The 22,938-nt window shown below is 38.6% G+C and overlaps 1 long non-coding RNA gene across 1 annotated transcript in view; it reads right to left on the minus strand.

Moving 5' to 3' along the window:
* LOC103106422 (uncharacterized) overlaps window positions 1–20,667 on the minus strand; it is a 41,648-nt gene extending 20,981 nt beyond the window's left edge. The window contains exons 1-3 of the long non-coding RNA XR_008916092.1: window positions 9,246–20,667; window positions 3,001–8,264; window positions 480–542 (exon numbers count right to left, since the gene is read on the minus strand). This is a non-coding gene — a long non-coding RNA (uncharacterized LOC103106422). The remainder of the gene's footprint in view (window positions 1–479; window positions 543–3,000; window positions 8,265–9,245) is intronic.
* Window positions 20,668–22,938: the final 2,271 nt, after the last annotated feature.

A 22,938-nucleotide genomic window follows, 5' to 3' on the forward strand; every position in this document is an offset into this window, starting at 1 on the left:
CCCTCCAGGCAATCTTTAGTTTTATGATGCCCTTTCTACTTTCTACTGCTTAGTTTTAGAACTCAACTCAATAATATAGGAGTGCCCTAATGTGAGTGGAGCAAGAGGATGGAAGGAGAAAAGTACACATACTGCTCTGACTGTGTACCATGCACTGTACTAAGACCTTTAAAAATATGATCTCATTTGATCCTCTCTTAAGTCCTGTGAAATATTTCCTTTTACTATGTCCTTTTGGCAATTAAGGAATCCGAGGCAAACAGTTTAAGTGGGTACATCAGGATCATATTTCAAGCACCTGGTTCAAATGAGAGCAAAAGACCTCAATATCCCATTGTCATTCCTAGTTACCAAGGATACCAAGATCACAAAACATAGAATATCTCAGAATTCAAAGAGACCTCAGTGCTCCTCTATAATCCAACCCACAACAGAATAATCAATCCTTCTTCAATAAAGTCAACAAGTGGTTATCTCACCTTGCATGAAAGTTCTCCTGTTTAGAGGGAATCAACTACATTCTGAGACAGCCCATCTTCCTCCTGGAAAGAAATAAAGGAATTTTTCCTGATTTCATAACCTTTATATATGTATAACCCAGATCAAATTGCTTGCCAGCTCCAGGAGGGGAAAGAGATGGAAAGGAGGGAGAGAATTTGTATTATACAATTTTGGAAAACTTATGTGGATAGTTATTACACGTAAATGATAAAAACAAAAATATCAAAATATCTTTACAATGATCTCATAACCATTACCTATTTGCAGGCTTTTCTAAAACCCCAGCAATCTATCCATTCATCCATCACCTGCCCCTGAGGAGCAACAATCATTTGCTCAAGGAAATTATGCTCCTCCAATATCCCATAAATTAAATTACCTTATTGTCATATCTTCTTCACTCATCCAGAGCTTATAATGACCTAAACTATATCCATCTTCCCAAAGATAACTACTGTTTTGAATGGGCTCTTCACAACGATCCCACCTGAAAACCAGAACTTCTTAGATTTTATTCCTCACTCAGATCTCTCTTCTTTCTCCAGCTTCTATCTCCTTCTACTTCTATCTAACGGAGTTACTAAAAAACCAGGGTTCCTTCAACTAAGGGGCATCTTCTTTCTCTCTCTTAAGCCCCTCAACTCATGGATCAGTGCACTCAAATTTCAATCTCAGGACAATTTCCATCTCAATAGAGGTGATCCAACATGGTGGACTGGTGGGAACCACAGGCTACTGAATTAGAAAATCTCAGTTTCCATCATTCAATGTTCCATGGAGAATAAAAGACCAAGTTGAAGGGATTGGTTAAAAAAAAAACCCTCTGAATTATTTGAACCATCTGATGATATATTCTAAAGGTTTCAAAAGCAAGAGAATAATTCTCAGGTTCATCTGAGAGCAAAAGACCTCAAGAGCTCCTCCTATTGTCTGAGAAGGTTGGCTGCCTAGTATACCAAGATAAAAACATCCTAGAATCTTGGAATTCAAACAGATCTCAGTGTCCCTCTCATCCAACCAACATATAACAGAAAATCAATTCTCCTTCAATACAGGCAACTAGTGGTTTATCTTACTTTGCCTTAAAATTTTCCAATGAGGGGGAATCAGCTATAACCTAAGGTAGTTCATGTACCTATTAGAAAAGAATAGTTGATTATGAAGGAATTTTTCTTGACTTTACAACCTTTTAACTTTTTATAGGCTCTCCATCTCATTATTCCTAGTTCTGCCAACTGAGTTCAAACATTGTCTAACCCTCTCCTACAGGTCAAACTTACAACCACAAAAAAATCTCAACTTCATTCCTTCTTCTCTTCACAATAGCTCTATGTCCCAGGATCTTCCAAATTGTCCCTAAATGCTATATCCCCATGGACCTGGTTGACTCTCAAAATTTCCCTCTCCGAGACAATTTTCAGGATTTCAATGTACTTTGTGCCCCTTGTTCTAAAAACTAAACTCAATAATACAAAAATAGCTTAAATAGAGTGGAACAAAGGAGGATGGAACAAAATCAGTATTTATATAGCTACAACTACGTATCAAAAACTGTGCTAAGGACTTTAACAAATATCTCATTTGATACTCACAAAAATCCCATAAAATAATACTTTTACCATGCCTTTTACAATTAAAGAAATTGAGTCAGAGTTTAAGTGACTAGGTCAAGGTCATACATTAAGGAAGAATCTAGTTCAAATAACAGCAAGACCTTAAGAGTCTCTCTTGTTGTTTGAGAACCTTGGTTGCCTAGGATACCAAGATGTTAGACTATAGAATCTAAGAATTCAAAGAGATCTCAGTACCCCTCTAGTTCAATCCACAATCCATCCTTCAAAACAGTCAAGAAGAGGTTATCTCACCATGGCTTAAATTTTTCCAGTGAGGGGAAATCTACTACATCCTGAGATAGCCTATCTCTCTTTTGGAAAGGAATAAAGAGATTTTCATGATAATAAAAACTTTGCCCCTTACAGGCTTCCCTGAACTCTCAACATTCAATCCATTCCTCTATCAGCTGCCCCTGAGGATAAGCTATGGTTTTACTCTAATTGTGCTCCTCCTCTAGCTCACAAATAAGATTAGAGGGTTTTCCATATCTTGTTGAATCATACTGAATAATAATTTCTGAAACCATGTACATTTTTTTCAGAATGACTATCAATCTTCATGAATGGTCTCCTTCATACATGCAATACCCAGTGAAATTGTGAGTCAGCTATGGGAAGGGAAGGGAGGAAAATGATTCTTGTAACCAAGGAATAATGTTCTAAATTGACTAAATAAATAAATTTTTAAAAGAATGGTCTCCTTCACAAGGTCCAGCCATGAAAAGCAGAATTTCTTAGCTTTTACTCTTCACTCAAAGTATTTTTACTCCAGGATTTGCCTCTTTCTGCCTACTAGAGAAGCCAAAGTTGAAATCAAAGGCTCTTCAGGTTGGGGGTCTCTTTCTTTTCTCCTTAGCCACCTCATTTCATTGATCAGCCCACTCACCTTTTAGCCTCAAGATAGCTCCCATCTCTATAAAGGTGATCCACAATAGTAGAGTGGTGAGAACTGTAGACTAGAGAATTGGAAAAACTTGGCCTCCATCATCCTAAATTCCCTGGAGACAAAGAGAGTGAGATATGGAGATTGGGTGAAAAGGGCCTCTGATGCTATGTTCTAAAGGGGTCAAACAGCAGACCAAGCCACAGGTTCAAATGAGAGCAAAAGACCTCAAGAGCTTGTCCAGTTGTCAGAGTAGATTAGTTGTCTAGGATACCACGATAACAGAATTAATGGAATCTTAGAATTTGGAGACTTAATTTTGCCCCACCCCCATCCAACCCAAAACAGAAAATGCAGTACTTCAAAATACTCAAGTGGTTATCTCACATTGGGTAAAAATCTTCAGTGAGGAGGAATCTACTACCTCCTGAGGTAGCCCATCCATATATTGGAGAAGAATAACTGCCAAGAATTTTGCTTGAGTTTATATTCTTAGTCTCTTATATGTCTTTAGTCTCTTTGCAGGCTCTCCTTCCCATTGTTCCTAGTTCTGCTCACTCAGACAAAAATATTTTACTCCTCTCTTACATTCCAATCTTTCTTTTTTCTTTCTTTTTTTAATTTTTATTTAGAATATTTTCCATGGTTACATGATTCATGATCTCCCCCCCCTTTCCCCTCTCCTCCCAACTCCCAAAGGCAACAAGCCATTCCACTGGGTTATACATGTATTATTGTTCAAAACCTATTTCCATGACACTCATATTTGCAGTTGAGTGATCCTTTAACAGAAAACCCTAATCACATCTCTATTGCACTACGTGATTTCTCATATATTTTTCTAATTCATTTCTGGTTCCACAGTTCTTTCTCTGGATGTGGATAGGGTTCTTTCTCCCAAGTTCCTCTAGATTGTCCTGAGTCATTGCATTGCTGCTAGTAGAGAAGTCCATTACATTCAATTGTGCCACAGTGTATGAGTCTCTGTGTATAATGTGCTCCTGGTTCTGCTCCTTTCACTCTGCATCAATTTCTGGAGGTTGTTCTAGTTCACATGGAATTCCTCCAGGTCATTATTTCTTTCAGCACAATAGTATTCCATCACCAACATATACCACAATTTGTTCAGCTATTCCTCAATCAAAGGACACCCCATATTTTCCAGTTTTTTGCCACCACAAACTGCATGGCTATAAATATTTTTGTACGAGTCTTTTTCTTTATATCTCTTTGGGGTACAAACCCAGCAGTGATATGGCTGGGTTAAAGGGCAGGCATTCATTTAAAGCCCTTTGTGCATAGTTCCAAATTGCCCTCCAGAATGATTGGATCAATTCACAACTCCATCAACAGTATATTAGTGTCCCAATTTTGCCACATCCCCATCAACATTTATCACTTTCCTTTGCTGTCATATTGGTCAAGCTGCTAGGTGTGAGGTGGTACCTCAGAGTTGTTTGTATTTGCATTTCTCTCATCAGAAGGGATTTAAAACACTTTTTCATGTGCTTATTGATAGTTTTGATTTCATCCTATGAGAACTGCCTATTCATGACCCTTGACCATTTGTTGATTAAGGAATCATACCAATCTTTCAACCATAAAGATCTCTATCATATTTTCTTCTCTTTTCTACACTTCAGCCTCAACCTCCCAAAATCTTTCAATTGATGCTTACATGCTGTGTCCTTATGGACTTGGTTGATTCTCTACATTTCCCTCCTCCAGACAATCTTCAGTTTTTAATGCCTTTATGAAACTTTTGTTCTTAAAATTCAACTTTATAATAAAAGACTGGCTGAACCTGAGCAAAACAAAGTGAAATGGAAGGGAATAAGTATTTTGCTAGTTCAACTAGGTACCAAGCACTGTGCTAAGGACCCTACCAAATATTATCTCACTTGCTCCTCCTGTGAAGTAGTTGATTTTATCATTCCCTTCTGACAGCTAAGGAAACTGAGGCAAACTATTTAAGGGACTACCTCATGGTCACACATCAAATATCTGGAAAAATGAGAGCAAGAATTTCAGGAGTCACTTCTTTGAAAAAAAAACACATAGCTGCCTAGGATACCAAGATAACAGATTCCTAGAATCTTAGAATTCAAAGAGCCCATAGTGCCTCTCTTGTCCAACCCACAATAGAATAATCAGTGTTTCCTCAATAAAAATCAACAGGTGGTTATCTCATCATGAATGAAAGTTCTCCATTGATGGTGAATCAAACATAATCTGAAGGAGCCCGTCTATATTAGAAGAATGGTATAGGAGTTTGTCTTGACTTCATATCCTTTGACTCTTTGCAAACTCACTCTCATTGTTCCTAGTTCTGCCCACTGATATCAAATTCACCCTAACTCTCTTGTACATGCCAACCTTTTAATACTACATAAAAATACCTATCACATTTTCTCCTATATATTCTCCATTCTAGCCTCCAAGTCCCATTGACCTCTCAATACAATGTTCCCACAGAAACGTTTAACTCTCTTGACTTCCCTCCTTCAATGATCTTTCAATGTCATTACTATACTCTTATTCTATATAATAAAGGAGTGGCCTAAACTATGAAAAACCAAGAAGAATGGAAGAAAATAAGTAGTTATATAGTTCCTACTACTGACCAAGCACTGGAGTCATGGCACTAAAAATATCATCTTACTTAATACACGCAAAAATTCTGTGAAGTAGCTGTCTTTACCATGCACTTTTGTCAGTTAAGCAAACTGAAGTAAATAATTTAAGTGACTACATCAAGAGCAAACACCAAGTATCTGGTTCAAAGAAGAGCAAAGTATTTCAAGAACCCCTCCTGTAGTTTGGGAATCTTGGTTGGCTAGGATACCAAGATAACAAGATCCTAGAATCTTTGAATTCAAAGAGACCTCAGTGTCCCTTTAGTCCAACTTAAACAGAATAATCAATCCTTCTTCAATAGTGCTAACAAGAGGTTATCTCACCTTGAATTAAAGGTCTCCAGTTTAAGGAGAATTGACTATTTTCTGTGGAAGTCCAGACAACTAAAGAAATTTTCCTTATTTCATAAATTTTGAATCTGAGTAGTCTTCTCAGAAAACTCAACACTAATCCCATCTCCATCTGGTTGCCCCCGAGGATCAGCAAAACTTTGCAGAGGAAATGATGCTCTTCCTCTGATCCATAAATGAGATTAACTCTGAATTGCCATATCTTGTTCTCCTGAGTTTCTGATCATCTAAATGATACACATCTTTATGAGGATATTTGCCATCCGTATTCAAGAGTGGGATCTTCATAAGGAAGCATGAAAACCAAGGCTTCTTAGGTTTCTTTCCCCTCCACCCCATTCAGAGCTCTTCTCTCTGTGCAGTTCTATTTTCTTCTTCTTCTAACTAAAGGAGTTATGGAAAGATAAGGACCACTTCAACTTAAGAGCCTCTTTCTTTGCACCTCATTGATCAATGCACTTATCTTTTAGACTTAGGACAGTTTCTATCTCAATAGAGGTGATCCCCAAGGGTGAACTGGTGGGCACCCCAGACTAGTGAACACAAAAGGCTCAGTCTCCAGCATTCAATGTACCCTAGAGTCAAAGAGAACAAGTTGAAGGTTTGTGAGGGAAAAAAGCCTCTGAACTATACCAACAATAAGTCCCCAATGAAATATTCTATTGGGTTCAAACAGGAGAACAAGTCTCAGGTTCAAATAAGAATAAAAGACTTCAAGAGCTCCTTCTGTTGGTAGAGAAGATCAGTTGCCTAGGATGCTAAGATAACAGAATCATAGGATCTGAGAATTTAAAGAAATCTTGATGTTCTTGCAGAACAACAATTTGTAGAAAAGTCAATCTTGCAGTAGAGTCAACAAGGGTTTATCTTCCACTGGCTTAAAGTTATCCAATTGGGGCAAACAACTACATGGTTTCTTTCTGAGTGTGTGTTTTAATCTTCCCTGTCACCAAAATAACTTTCTATGTTGAGTTTTTGTTGTTTGCTCTTTTTCCAGCTTTTTTCTTTTTTCCTTTAAAAATGAATATTAATGTTGGTCTGTATACTTGTGAAGGGAGGAACGCTGTTCCAAGCTTCAGATTCTTTGTGCAATTGCCTCCAGAGCTAGCTCTAGGGAATCTACAAGTTTTCAGTTCTTCCAAAGTGGTTTAAGGAGAGGCGTGCTGAATACTCCCTCAGCCTGTGCCAGTCTGGTCTGCAAGTAATCACAAGCACACTTTTCTGCCTTGAAACTGTGACCAGGGTCCCGGTGCCATTCCTCTGTGCCTTCAAACCCTGGTGTGTACTAGTGTTCATCTTTACCCAGATACTGTGCACCCAGCCTAAGATCTGGTTCTTCATTTGGTCAATGCAATGGGAATCTTGCCCCCAGAGCTAGAAAAGGGACCCTGGAATCTACTTCTGAGTCTCTGCCTGAGCCCTTCTTACTAGCTTGGTGCATGGTGAGCTCCTGCCTTAGGGCACTGCTTTGTGCTCTGCTTGCCCCCCAGGGCTCTAGATCTTTTGTGCAGGTCTAAATTGTTTGGGGCTGAAAAATTATTCCACCCCATCTTTTTCTGGGTTATGCTAACTGTAGAATTCAGTTTGAGTTGCCTCATCTCCTCTGCATCAGATCCCCTCAGCCCCTCATCTGTTCATGTCAGTGGCAGAGACAGATTTCCTCTGGTTCCTTTCATACATGCTCCTGGAGTTGCTCTAGCTCTTGGGAAGAAGTTGAGGTCAGGAACTGCAAGGTCAGGAACTACCATCCTTGGGTGGGTGCCTCTTTGGGACTCTCCTGACAGGCTCAGAATCACTGCTGTGCTGAATGTTATCTCTTTTCCAGCACAAGCAAAGACGGCCATGTACTCTCCTACACTCCAGCTGTGTAAGGTTCCTCTAAGCAAGCAGAGCATCCTGGGAGAGGATTCTGCCCATCCATACATACCTGTGGACTGAGAGAAAGGCTCTATAGCTGGGCTGGCCTAAGCCTTTCACCTCACTAAGAGAGGCAGCTGTGGGGGAAGACAATCCCCAGGCCTTCTCAGGCAGCTCCCTGAGGGGCTCTGAGGATCTCCCATCTCCCTCTCATTGAACAATACTCAGAGGAGGAAACAGGAGCCTCCAGCTTTTGACCAGACAGAACTGGTCTGCCTTTGGCTCTCTTTGTTGAGTCTCTCCTGTAGACTTCTTCAGAAAAGCAGCTTCAATAGAGCAGCCAAGATCTCCCCTTCTGCCAGGACTGTCTCTGCTCTTGGTTCTTCTTCTTCATCTATTCCCTGGGTCACTCTACCTTGAAGTCTAGGAGAAAACAGATTGTAAAAATAAGTAATGGACAAGTCATCATTTAAGGTCCATCTCCATTCTCAAGGGTCCTTCTTGACCATACAGGGATGGCCTCCCTTGAACCCAGGGCTACTATCTGCTCTGACACTGCAAACAAATATGGTGCTAGAAGTATGGTGTCAGAAGTGCGATGTCATAAGCATGGCGTTAGAAGGATTTGGTTATTGGTTATTGTAATGAGAATGGTGTGACAAATATGGTGTCATCAGTAGGGTGTTATAAGCTTGGTGCCTGTTTGATTCTTGCTTTATTTCCCTTAGGATGCCATTCTGTTTAAAAGAGCTTGAACCCAGCAGTGATGTCCTGAGCTTAGATCTGGAGACAAAAAAGACAGCTAAGGAAGAGCCTCTTGTTAAAGGGGCTTCCAATGTATAAAGTGTATGAATATTATGTGTAGATATATATATATATAAATATATATATAAACACACAAATATATCTCTTAAAGTTCTTCAGTGAGGGGTAATCAACTACTTTCTGAGGTGGCCAATTTCTCTATTGGAAAGGAATAAAGGAGTTTTTCCTGATTTGATAACCATTGACAATTTATTAGTTTCCCTAAAAACTCAACACTCAGTCCACTCCTTTTCCAGTTGCCCCTCAGGATAAGCAACTGTTTTATTCAAGCAAATTATGTGCCTCTTTGGGTCACTAATAAATAAGATTAACTTCAGGGTTGGCCATATCTTGTTGACTCATACTAAGCCATGCACATCTTCATTGGTATGATTACCATCTTGGATGGGCTCCTCACAAAACTAGCCCTGAAAATCAGAACTTCTTAGATTTTATTCCCCCCTCTCAGAGTATTCTCTATCCAATTTTTGTCTCTTTCAACCTCTACCCACCGAGAAACCAAAGAATCAAAGGCTCTTCAACTTAAGGGATTCTTTCTTTTCTTCTTAAAACCCTCATATTATGGGTCAGTGCACTCACCTTTCAGTGTCAGGAGTTTCCATCTCAGTTAAGACGATCCCCATGGTGGCCTGACAGGCACCCAGGCTAGTGTAAAGGAAAAGCTCAGCATCCAGCATTCAATGTACCTTAGTTGGAGTATAGGTAAAGAAATGTATTTTAATATATAATATACTAAGGTAATTGGAGTCAAAAAGAAAAAGTTGAAGGGTTGGGGAGGAAAAAAACGCCTCTGAACTATCCTAGGCCCCTAATGAAATGGTCTATAGGGTTCAAACAGGAGAACAATTCTCAGGTTCAAATAGAAGCAAAAGATCTCATGAGTGCCTCCCATTGGCAGAAATGGTTGGCTGTCTGGGAAACCAAGATAACAGAATGATAGGCTATCAGAATTTAAAAGATTATTCCTGAAGTATAACCCACAACAGAAAAATCACTTTTTTACAAGAGTCAACAAGTGGTTATCTCACATGGCCTTAAAGTTCTCCAGTGAGGGGTAATCAACTACATTCAAAGAAAGCCTATCCACCTAAAAAAAATATAAAGGGGTTTTTCTTGACTTTGTGTGCTTTGACCCTTTGCAGGCTTTCTCTCCATAGCATTGTTTCTAGTTCTGCCCACTGAGATCAAAACTAGTCTAATCCTCTCATATGTGCCAATGTTTCAACCACACATAGATGTGTGTTCTCCCGTCTTCTCCATTCTGACCTCAATGCTACAGGATATTTCAGGCGATCTCTAAATACTTTTAAATACTCCATGGCCCTCAGTGACTCTCTTGATTTCCCTCCTTCAATAATTTTCAGTTTTCCAATGTCCTTATTATACTATTGTTCTAAAAACTTACATGTATAATAAAGGCATGGCCTAAATGAAGCTCTAAGGAGGATGGAGGGGAATGAAAAGTTACATATCCTCTACTGTGGATCAAGCACTGTGATCATGGCTCTAAAAAATATTTTACTGAATACTCACCAAAAATTCTGTGGATTAGGTGCTTTTGCCATGATGTCCTTTTATTGGTTGAGCAAACTGAGGTAGATAATTTAAGTGACTACATCAGAATCAGGCATCAAGTAACTGGTTCAAATAAGAGCAAAGTATTTGGCATGTCTCTCCTATTGTTTGAGAATCTTGGTTGCCAATGATACCAAGTTAACAGGATCCTGGAATCTTAGAATTTAAAGAGAACTTAGTCTCCCTCTAGTTCAACTTAAAACAGAATAATTAATCCTTCTTTAATTCAATTCAAACTTCTCCAATTTAAGGAGCATCAACTATATCCTGAGGAAACTCATATAACTAATAGAAAGGAATAAAGGAATTCCTCATTTTATAAATTTTAACTCTTTACCCTCTTCTCAGAAAACTCAATGCTCTATCTCCATTTCCAGGTTGCCCCTGAGAATCAGTAACTCTTTACTTGAGGAAATTACGCTTTTCTTCCAGCCCTTAAATAAGATTAATTTAGGACTGCCATATCCTGTTCTCTCACAATGACCTTCTGCTTACCTAAACCAGGCACAGCTTTAAGAGGATGTTCACCATCATCCTTCATGAGTGGAATGTTCATAAGGAGGCATGAAAACCAAGACTTTTTAGTTTTCATCCCCCATTGAGAGCTATTCTCTCTTTACCTTCTCTTTCCTTCTTCATTTACCTAACAGAGTTATGGAAGGACAAAGGGCCACTTCAACTTCAGCTCCTCTTTCTTCTTTCCCTTGAACACCTCACCTCCTGGATCAGTGCACTTACTTTTTAGTCTCAGGACAGTTTCCATCTCAATAGAGATAGTGATCTCTAATGGTGGCCTGCTGGGCACCCCAGACTAGTTAGTATGTGGGAAAAGCTCAGCAACAAACATTCAATGTACCTTGGAGTCAAAAAGACCAAGTTGAAATGTTTGGGAAGAAAAAGTCTCCTAACTATCCAAGGCTACTAATGAAATATTCTAAATGTTTCAAACAGGATAAGACATGTTCAAATAAGAGAAAATACCTCAAGATCTTCTCTTGTTGGCAGAGGTCTAGTTGCCTAGGATACCAAGATAACAGAATCATAGGATCTGAGAATTTAAAGTAACCTTGATTTTCCTGTCTTACAACCCACAGCAGAAAAATCAATTTTTCAATAGTCAACAAGTGGTTATCTCACATTGGCTTAAAGTTCTCCACTAAGGAGCAATCAACTACCACCTTAAAAAGTCCATCCATCTATTAGAAAAAAAATATTGGTATAAGAGTTTTTCTTTACTTTGTATCTTTTGACCCTTTGTAGGCTTTCTCTGTCTCTCTCATTGACTTTAGTTCTACCCATAGATGCCAAAACCAGCCTAACCCTCTCGTATATGCCAACATTTCAACCACATAAAGATGAATCAAATTTTCTTCTTTCTTCTTCTCTCTGACCTCAGTGTTCCAAGATCATCAACTGATCCTTTAAAAGCTACATCCTCATGGATCTGGCTGACTCTCTCTGTCTTTCCAGGCTCAAGACAATCTTCAGTTTTTCCAGTATCTTTTGAACTTGTTTGTTAACAAACCTCAATAATGTAGGAAATAACCTAAACAGAGTGAGCAAAGAAGGATGGAAGGGAAGAAGTATTTCTTTAGTTCCTGTTATGTACCAAGTGCTGTGCTAAGGGATTTAACAAATATCTCAAGTGATCTTAACCAAAAATCCATGAAGATGGGTGGTCTTACCATATTCTTTGTACACCTAAGGAGACTCAGACAAACAGTTTAAGTGGTTACCTCGGGGTTATAGGTCAAGTAAGTATCTGGTTCAAATGAGAGCAAAGGACTTCAAGAACCTCTTTTGTTTGAGAACCTTGGTTACCTGGGATACCAATATAAAAGAATCATCAAGTCTTTAAATTCAAAGACACCAAAGAGTCTCCTTCTAGTCCAACCCACAATAGAATAAACCATCCAAAACAGCAAACAAGTGATTGTCTGACTGGGGCTAAATGTTCTCCATTGATGGGTAATCAGCTACATCCTGAGGCAGGCCACCTCCCTATTTCAAAGGAGTAAAGGCATTTTTCCTGATTTCATAACCACTGACAATTTATAAGTTCCCTGAAAACTCAATGCTCTATTCACTCCTGTGCCAGCTTCTCCTGAGGATCAACAACTTTTTATTCAAGAGAATTAGGTTTCTCCTAGCTTGAGGGTTTGACATCTCCCTGGATCATACTAAGCATGTAGTTGCCATCCATCCTCAGGTCTAAGATTACAGAATTCTTGCATCTTAAAATTCAAAGAGACTTTAGTGCCCCTCCAGAAAAACCGATCCTTCCTCAATATACTAAAAAAGTGGTTATCTCACATTTACTAAAAGATCTCCAGGGAGAAGGAATCAACTGCATCCTAAGACAACTCCCATCCACCTGGTGAAGAATAAGAATTGTTACGGAGCTGTTTTTACTTCCTACCCTTTGATTCTGTGCTGGCTGTCCCTCTTACTGTTCCTTATTTTTGCCCACTGAGACCAAACACACTCTTACCCCTCTTCAACATGTCAACATTTCAAACAGATCAACATTTTGATTACATTTTCTCCTAATTCTCCAGTCTAGCTTCAATATCCCAGGAACTTTCCATTGATCCGTAAGGGCTATGTCCCCATGGACCTGGTGACTCTCTCCATTTCCTCCTCCAGACAATCTTCAGTTTTTCAATGTCTTTTCAACACTCTTGGTCCTAAAACTGTACACACTGAAATAAGAATGGCTTAAATTGAGTGAAGTAAAGGAAAATGGAAGGAAATAAGTATGTCTATAGTTTCTACTATGTACCAAGCACTGTGCAAATAAATGGCTTTAATAAATATATTACCTCAATGGATCCTCACCAAAATCCTCTGAACTAGGTCCTTTTCCATGCCCTTTGGACAGTTATGAAAACTGAGGCAAACAGAGCTTCAATGACTAGCTTTGGGCCACACAGCTCCTAAGTACCTGGTTTGAATGAGAGCAAAGTACTGTTGTTGGAGAACCTTGGTTGCCCAGGACACCAAGATAACAGAATCTTAGAATCTTAGAATTCAAGGAAACCTGAGGGCACCACTAGTCCCACTAACAGGAAAAGAATTAGTCCTTTAATAAAGTGATTATCTCACACTGGATTAAAGTTCTCCAGTGATGGGAAATCAACTACATCCCAAGGCAGCCCTTCTACCCATTAGAAAAGAACAAAAGGGCCTTTCCTGATTTAATCATTTTTATGCAGACTTCCACAAAAACTCAATTCCTCAAGTAGGTGCCCCAAGGGGGAAGCAACTCTTTACTCAAAGAAATTATGCTTCTTTTCTAAACCATTAACATAATTAATTTGAAAGGTTGCTATATTTTGTTAACTCATAGTGAGTTTTTAGTCACTTTAAACATGTTCATATTCACCAAGATGATTGCCATCCTTCTTCATGGAGAGGCTCTTCATAAGGATCATTCCTGAAAACCAGAACTTCTTAGGTTTCATTCCTTACATAGTAATATTCTATCTCCAGTTTCTTTCTCCTTCTACATCTACTTAGAAGAGTTACCAAAGGACCAAGGCCACTTCAACTTAGGACCCTCTTCCTTCCCTACTTTAAAACCTTCACCTCAAAGTTCATTGTACTCTTCTTTCAACTTCAGGACAGCTCCTATCTCAAGAGAAGTGATCTACAATGGTGGACTGGTGGGAACTGCAACCTGGAGAATGGGAAAAGATCTGCCTCCATCATTCACTGTTCTCTAGAGATAAAAAAAGACTGGGCTGAAGGGGTAGGGTGAAAAATGACTTAACTATCCAAGACCTCTGATGATATGATCTTTAGGTTTCAAACAGGAGACTAATCCTCAAGTTCAAATGAGAGCAAAAGGCCTCAAGAGTTCCTCCTGTTGTCAGAGAAGGTTGTTTGCCCAGGGTACCAAGATAACAGAATTATAGAATCTTAGAATTCAGAGACCTGATTATACCCCACCTCCTACCCCCAATACCAGTCCAATAAGTATTTATCTCCAATTGAATAAAAATCTTCAGTGATGAGGAATAAACTACATCCTGAAGTAGTCCATCCATAAATTGGAGAATAATTGCTAAGAGGTTGGCTTGGGTTCTTATCTTTAGTCTCATTGTTCCTAGTTTTGCCCACAGAGACCAAACAATCTATCATTTCTTACATGCCAACCTTTCAAACATAATTATCTCTGCCACATTTTTTCCTGTCTTCTAAACTCTGGCCTCAGTATCTCAGGATCTTTCAACTGATCCTTACATGTTCTGTTAAATAGTATGTCCTCACATGTAAAACCCAGGGAATTGCTAGTTGGCTACAGGAGGGGCGGGTTAGATGAGGGGAGGGAAAGAACATGAATCATGTAACCATGGAAAAATATTCTAAATTAATTAATTGAATAAAAAATTTCAAATTAAAAAAAAATGTCCTTATGGACTTGGTTAACTCAATTTCAATCCTCCAGACAATCTTCAGTTTTTCAATGTCCTTACAAAAAGCACTTCTTAAAACTCAATTTTCTAACATAAGAGTGGAGCAAAGGAGTCTGGAAGGGAATAGTATTTTGATAGCTCCTACTATGTACCAAATGTATTGTGCTAAGGGCTATAACAATTATCTCATTTGCTCCTCATATCTTATGAAAATAAGATATTCTTATATTAATTTTATTAATCATTTATTATATATTTTATTTCATATATAAAATAATAAAATTAATTTTATATATAATAATTAATAAAATTAATATATTAAAATATCTTATGAAGTAGTTTCTTTTATCACGCCCTTCTGACAGCTAAGGAAAATGAGGCAAACTATATGAGGGATTACATCATGGTCACACATCAAGTATCTGGTGAATAGTGTAGTAGAATATTCATGAATTAAGAGTTAATTAGGAAATAGGGTTAATTAACAAAATTTATTGATAGATGAATTAGAGAGAGCTGAGTGAGCTGGATTTCTTTAAGTCAGAGTGGAATTTTCACAGAGAATGCTGGGAAATAAAAGGAATTTCTCAGAGGTTCTTGGGAAGGACAGTTGGACCAACGAACTCAACTCTTCAAAACGATCCTGAATAAGGAATGTTGTTTAAGGAGGCTGCTCTGAATTGGGAGAATTTCTGGTGAATTTATCTCTTAAAACCATCCTAGCAGACCAAAGACCAAGAGTATTGGGTATAGTACCCAATTGGGTGTTGAATCCCAGTGGGTTGCAGAAAAGAGTGAACTGCTTGAGTGGAGAAGTCAGTGAAGATCCTAACAAGCTGCTTTTTCAGAAATCTAACTTATTCCTCTCTGTTTATAAGTTTATATTTTTAGTTTTAGGATTGTTGTAAGGGTTCCCTTACTAGATTATTTATATAGGGTGGTATCACTATTAATTTGTCCTAGATAGGTTGTGGGTGTTGTGACTGTTGAGAAAAATGGCTCTCAGAGCAGTCTCAAGAATTCCGACTTGGCAGGATATATCAAAAATATATTTATTGTAAGAAAAAAGCCCCTAAAGACAAAGGATAGAAAAAGAAAATAAGTGGAAAAGAAATTCTTATAATATATTGATCCCTAATCTAATAAATTCTTCTCTAACCACCCAATCAGTCTGACCCACAAGGGTCTCTTTGGTCCCCAAAACTCTCTTCCTATCTATCTTATCCCCAAATACCTAAACTATCTTATCCTAAATTCTTAACTTATACACAAAAGAGTAAGTTGGTTTCTCTTTTTAGCTGTGTAGTTTGAAAAAAAAAAAAAGCCCAGAATCTCCATATCCTTCTTCCAAACTCACAGCAAACCATCTAGGTTTGTAATGAATTTTCACCTAATGATCTTTGATGTTATGGTCTGCTAGTCAAATTTTTGATGTAGAAAGCAACTGAGAATTTCCCAGTCTAGCCAAGCCACTCTTGAGACCTCCTATCATAATAGGATCAGCCCCAAGAGTGCAAAGTCAGTTGGGTAACTGTAACTTTGGGAAAATTCTCTTACCCACAATCCATCTGTAAGATTCCATTTAAAGAAACGCAACTTAACCCCCTTATGCATCTATAAAATAACTTATGTTACTTAACTCTATTTCCTACTGAATTCTTACTTAATTAACTCTTAATTAATAAATATCCTATTACAATCCCCCCATGTGAAATTTGGGAAAAAATTTATTTTCTCCCCAAATGTAACTATCTCATACCTAAGCTAATAATTTTCCCCAAATACAACTATGTCCTTAATCTTATAGCATTCTATTATTATTCCTAAGCCTTCTTAAACTATTTTACACCTAACTAGATTTGCCTATTCTTAGGGCAGAAAAGAAAAGAGAAAGTAAGGAAAAATCTTGGCAAAATGCAAGTCAAATACAAATGCAGTTACAAAGTCTAAATGCAAAATTCAAAACAAAGGAACAAATAAAACACAATTTTCCTCTCCCTAGTACAGAAAAGAAAATCCTATCTAAAGAAAACTCCAAAATTTACCTTACCAATACTATGAAAATAGAACAGAACTAAACTTTACTTTTCTAAAAAAACAATGCTTACCTAAAGTGAAAGAAAAGCTGCAAACCATCTTACCACTACAGAAACAGCTAACTTTTCCTATGCTATTCTATTTACAGAAAAGAAAACCTATTCCTACCATAATGCAAACTAAACTCAACACAACAGCATGCAAACAAAACTATGTACACAACCTATTTTATAGAATTATACACAATTTCATATATATATAGCCCAATATACATATATATTTACAGAAAAGAAGTAACTCCTATTGAAAAATTATACAAAAGTCCATATAAACATATATGTACATATACATATAAATACATATGTACAGAAAAGAAATCACGCTGTTTGAAGAATTTAAAATTCCCCCACTGTTGTGAGTAAAATGGGTCTATAGAGAGGATATAACATCCTCCCTGTCTATATAATATGTAGCTAACTAGAATACTTAATATTGCTATGTGCTATGGTGTGTGTTATACTGATAACTCTTCTCATCTAATAATGTGTTCATACTCACCAGTCATCGCTGCATAAGTCCTGCAATACAAATCTGTGCGGATGGAAAGCAAGGAAAAACACAGAGTTCTATCCTCAGAATGTTGCCCACAGTTTGTCTCCTTTTAACCTGCTGCAGCCTGCTAGGAAATTTTATACTGCCAGCTTGTCTTATTGATTGTTGCTCTCATAGAACGTTGCAACTTTTTCCCTCCTAAGTGTGTTTGTGATTGTAACAAAGTTGTTATAATGTGTTTTTTCAAACAGTTCATTGTCCTTAAGAAATCTTGTCCACATCCGTGTGTTGTTGTTCATCTTTTATGTTGTTGTGTGGTTGTGATGTTTTTTTCCTCTTCTTTCCAACTTCACCTGCAGGCTTCTTCAACTGATGTAATCTCTTCTCCCAATGAAATCTTCACGTGCAAGTAATACAGTCACGAATCTTTACCAGCAACCTTTATAGCCGTAGGCGTTGTGTACAAAATATCAAAAGGTCCTAGTCACACTGGTTCAGTGGCACTAGTCCTAGTAAAATTTTTTATGTACACAGTGTCACCTGGATGTAAGTCATGCAATGTGAAATCTATCAGTCCAGCCTGAATGAGTATTCCCAGCTCTTGCAATTCTCTGATTCTGTTCTGCAGTTGTGAGATCTATTGTGCAATAGATAAATCTTCACCTAGCAAGGAGGCATAGACAGGGCTAAAATCCTCTGTTGTGGGGCATGGCCAAATAACATCTCATATGGTGAAATGTGCAAATCACTTCTGGGCCGTGTTCTTATGTAAAAAAGAGCCAAAGATAGAATTTCTGGCCACTTTAAATGAGTCTCTGCACAGAGCTTTCCCACCATTCTTTTAAGTTCCCGATTCATGCGTTGCACTTGCCCAGATCTTTGGTACAGGACATGGAATTTTGGTGTTATACCCAAGTTTGCATAGATCTGTTGCAAAACCGAGTCTGTAAAGTGCAATTCACAGTTCGAATCAATTCGAGATAGAACTCCAAATCGTGGCACTATCTTTTTTAACAACACCTTGGCAACAAAATTAGCTGTGTTCTAATAACTTGGAAATGCCTCAGGCCATCTTATCAGCTGATCCACAAGCACTAAACAGTACCAATAGTTTCCAGTTTTGGGCATTGTAATATCAAAAGAAGAGAAAGCTATAGGTCTGGATCCAAAGGCTTTTTGTTTGAACATGGTTTGAATAAATTTCTGACAAGTCTGGCAAGAAGAACAAATCCTAGATACTATTGTTATTATTCCAGGGGCTATCCAGGCCTTTTTCACAGTATCAACCATTCCTTTTGTGCCAAAATGATCCCATTTATGGATGCTTTGGCAGATCTGGCTATAAAAGGCAAAAGGCTCTTGGCAGTATTGGTTTTCCATAGGAAGCCACCCAAATACCATTTTTGTTTTCTGCCTGGTAATTTTGTTTTGTTAGCACTTCCTTCTCATTATATGCTATAGCCAGATCTTGTGGCATTATCAGGGCGAGATTCAAGCATAGCTCAGGTCTGCTAGTTGCTGCAAATTTTGCAGTGGCATCTGCTCTGTTGTTGCTATGAGCAACAGAATCTATGTTTCTGGTATGCATTCTGCAGTGCATAATTGCTATCTACTTTGGAGTTGTAAGGCAGTTAACAGTTCACTTGTGATTTGTGCATTGGCAACCAATTTTCCAGGGGATGTTAAGAAGCCTTTCTGTAACCATAGGCTCCCAATTTCATGACAGATCCCAAATGCATATTTGGAATCAGTGTAGACCACTCACACTCCTGTACTTGGCAATGGTACACGCTTGCTTTACACCTAATAACTACAGCCTGCATGCTCAGATGTGATGGCAAAGCCACTACCCACACTGTCTCAAACTCTGTTACCACTGCTGCTCCTGTGAACCATACCCCATCTCTCATAAAGGAGGATCCGTCCATGAGAAGAATAAAGTCTGGTTTCTCTAGGGGTGTATCAGAGAGATTGTCCCTCGGTTTCTAAGTTATTTGAACCACTTTAGTACATTCATGCAGCTGTTCCCAGAAGTTGGTAGGTCTGGTAACAACATATCAGGGTTCAAGTTTCCACATCTTTTGGGGGTAATGTTTGCATTTGCTAAAAGTGTTAGCTCTTATCTAGCCAGCCTCTGAACTGAAAAGGCTTGAGTCTTATGCCTTCATAGAAGAGTTTTAACCTTGTGCAGACACATGATGGTAAGCGGATTCCCCAGAATCACTAACAGAGCTTTTGTCACTATGTCTCTAAGACATGGAGGCACTCCCATAGCTACTGGATCCAGTTGTGCTGAATAATATGCAATAGGTTTTTGCACTGGACCAAAAGCCTGCATTAGCACCCCAGAGGTCACAACTTTTCTCTTAAGGGCATACAGAATGAATAGCTTGCCCAGAGCTGGTGCTGATAAAATGGCAAACTTTAATTGTGAAATAGCATTCAGGTGTTCTGATGTTAATTTTTGTGACTCTATTACACAGTCTTTTCTTAGTTCTGTCAATGGTTTCACCAGTTCCCCCAAACCTGGTATCCATTGTCAAAATCCAGTTGCTCCCAGAATAGCTCTCAGTTACTTTTTGGTCTTTGGTGCTGTAATCTTTTGAATTCATGCTATTCTTTTCCCTGAGATATGCCTGGCCCCTTTAGTTAGAATAAAGCCTTAGATAATCTACTCTTGGCAAGCACCATTACACCTTGGACTTGGAAATCTTATATCCCCTTTTGAATAACTCAATTAGAAGGTGCTTGCTGTCTCTTTGGCATGCCTTGGCTGGTGGTGAGGCTAGCAGATCATCAACAAAATGAATCAGCCTGCTTTCTTTAAAATGTATCTTGGCCAGGAACTCAGTTAAGATTTGGGAGAACAACAAAGGGCTTTTGCAGAACCCCTGGGACAGATGCCCCCAGGAGTATTTAATACTGCTCCAGGTGAATGCAAAGATCTTTTGGGAATCCTCATGAAATCAGGATGGAAAAAAAATACAGAACAGAGATCTACAATGGTGAAAAATTTTGCATTGCTGGGAATTGATGATATGATTGTGGCTGGATTCAGTACCACTGCATGCCATTTTACCACATGATTATTTAAGGCCCTCAGATCTTGCACAAATTGATTGGTTTGTCATTTTCATCCGATTTTGGCTTTTTAACTGGTAGGATCAGGGTGTTTTATATATATACAAAATATATATTAAAAAGAAATATACACACACACACACACACACACACACACACACATATATAAAGTGAAAGAAAAACTGCAAAGCATCTTACCACTATAGAAACTGCTAACTTTTCCTATGCTATTCTATTTACAAAAAATCTATTCCTACATTAATGCAAACTAAACTCAACACAACAGCATATAAACAAAACTATGTATACAACCAATTTTATAGAATTATACATAATTTCATATATATACCTATAAACATAGGTATGCATTTACAGAAAAGTAACTCCTATTGAAAAATTATACAAAAGTCCACATATACATATATATACACTGAACTCTTACTTATTGATTCTTAATTTACAAATATCCTATTACAGGATAGAAAGATAGTTATTTAGGGATTTAGTTAGGTAGTGTAGATTAAGATACAATCACCCTTGCTGATCATGAAGAATTTCCACAAGGGAAAGATTGATTGAGATTTATTTAAAAATTACTTTTGGGACAGCTGGGTAGCTCAGTGGATTGAGAGCCAGGCCTAGAGATAGGAGGTCCTAGATTCAAATTTGGCTTCAGACACTTCCCAGCTGTGTGACCCTGGGCAAGTCACTTAACCCTCATTGCCTAGCCCTTACCACTCCACTGCTTTGGAGCCAATACACAGTATTGATGCCAAGATGGAAGGTAAGGATTTTAAAAAAAAGAAAAAAGAAAGAAATTACTTTTACTTTCCCTTTTACAGTTATAATAAATGGGATTTTTTTTTTATAACTGGCCTGAGCAGGAGTTTTTCTTCAACTACTTGAGCAGCCATTTTTTCTCAATGGTCAAAGTCAAGAGCCTGTCCATAGCAGTATCAATTATTGTTAATACCAATACCAATAATAAATGAGGGTCAATACACCAAAATAACAATGATAAATGGGAAAATGAGAGACAAGACTTCAGGACCCAGCCCTAGGCCAAGACTTTCCCTTTTGTGTCCATTGTAGGGCCTAAGCCCCTCACTATTATTCCTGTCTAGAACTCCTCATTTTCCTTTCTCACCATTGTAAAGTCAATCAACTGTCCCTCTAATCCTAGACCCCCAAGTCATCTAGAGTGGTATATAGTTTCCCCAAGTTCTTTTGTTCCTCGGAGTCCATCCTGAGTGGGTGGCACTCCCAGGAGCTGGTGACCAGGGCTTGACTCTGTGCAGTCTTGGAAAGCAGCTCTGACCCCTTTTCCCTTGATTAAAGAGTGATTTTTGACTATTTAATAGTTCTGTGTTTTTTCTAGTTGACAACATCATATCCTTTAACTCTTTATAGATTCTGATTCTCATTGTTCCTAGATCTGCCCACTGATATCAAACTCAGTTTAGTTTAGCCCTCTTGTACATTACAACCATTCAACTATATAACTATTTATCTTTTCCACTCTATCATCAATGTCCCAGGACTTTTCAGCTGATCTTTAAAACCTACACCCCCGACTTCCGGGTAATCATGGCTGCAATCTAGACGCCACACGCTTCCTCTCCCCGGCACCGAACGAAATAGACTACATCAAAGGAGCATAAAATCACCTTTGGAGGAACAGAAGGACTCCCCAGTACCCCACAGAGGCAAAGGTACGTGGGGCTCGAACATTTCCACACTAAAATAAGAAGGAAAAGCTTGCACAGAAAAGTGAACTGAGCCGCCCTTTCCCCACCCCACCTCCCCCACCAAACCAGAGTGAGCTACCTGAGCGCTCACCGGGACAGCGAGTGAGTGGGGAGCGTCTCTGTCTGGGGGGGCACTCCAGGGTCCTTGGGATCTGGGGACTTCCAGGAAAAAACATCTCAGGGCGCTTTCACTGGAGAATCCAGCGGAACTGTACTTGGGGCGGGCTGCGCTGAACAACGCGGACTGATTATCTGGGCGGAGCTGAATACCTGGGCTGGGAGGCTGGGAAGAACTAGTCTGAAGCAACCTAAATTCACAGAAAAACCGCTCATATAACCCAGACCCCAGACCAAAAAGGAAAGGGGAATAAAACCACCAAAGGGATGGCTCACATGGCCCAAAATCAAGCCTCCAGGAAGAAAGGGAAAAAAGTGACTATTGAAAACTTTTATGGTGGAAGTACCCAAGGAAAAGAGGAGAATGAGGAGGAAATCCAAAAAAATTCAGAACACGCCTCCCAAAATGGAAACTATCAACAAGCTCTGGAAGATCTCAAACTGGAACTTATCCAAAAGATGGAAACCTGGAAAGAAAAATGGGAGAAAGAGATCAGCTGTCTGACAGATAAGAATGCTCAATTGGAAAAAGAACTCGAAGCATCCGATAGAAGGGCAGACAAGGCTGAAAAGCAAAACCAGTCCCTAATGACCAGAATTAAGCACCTCGAAGAAAGTGAGATGATAAAACAGCAAGAATCAATAAAGCAAACCCAAATAATTAATGAATTGGAAGAAAACATAAAATATCTCACTGAGAAGGTCACAGACCTGGAGAACAGAGGAAGACGAGAAAATCTCCGT

Source organism: Monodelphis domestica, chromosome 2 (assembly GCF_027887165.1).
Source record: "Monodelphis domestica isolate mMonDom1 chromosome 2, mMonDom1.pri, whole genome shotgun sequence".
Taxonomy (NCBI): Eukaryota; Metazoa; Chordata; class Mammalia; order Didelphimorphia; family Didelphidae; genus Monodelphis; species Monodelphis domestica.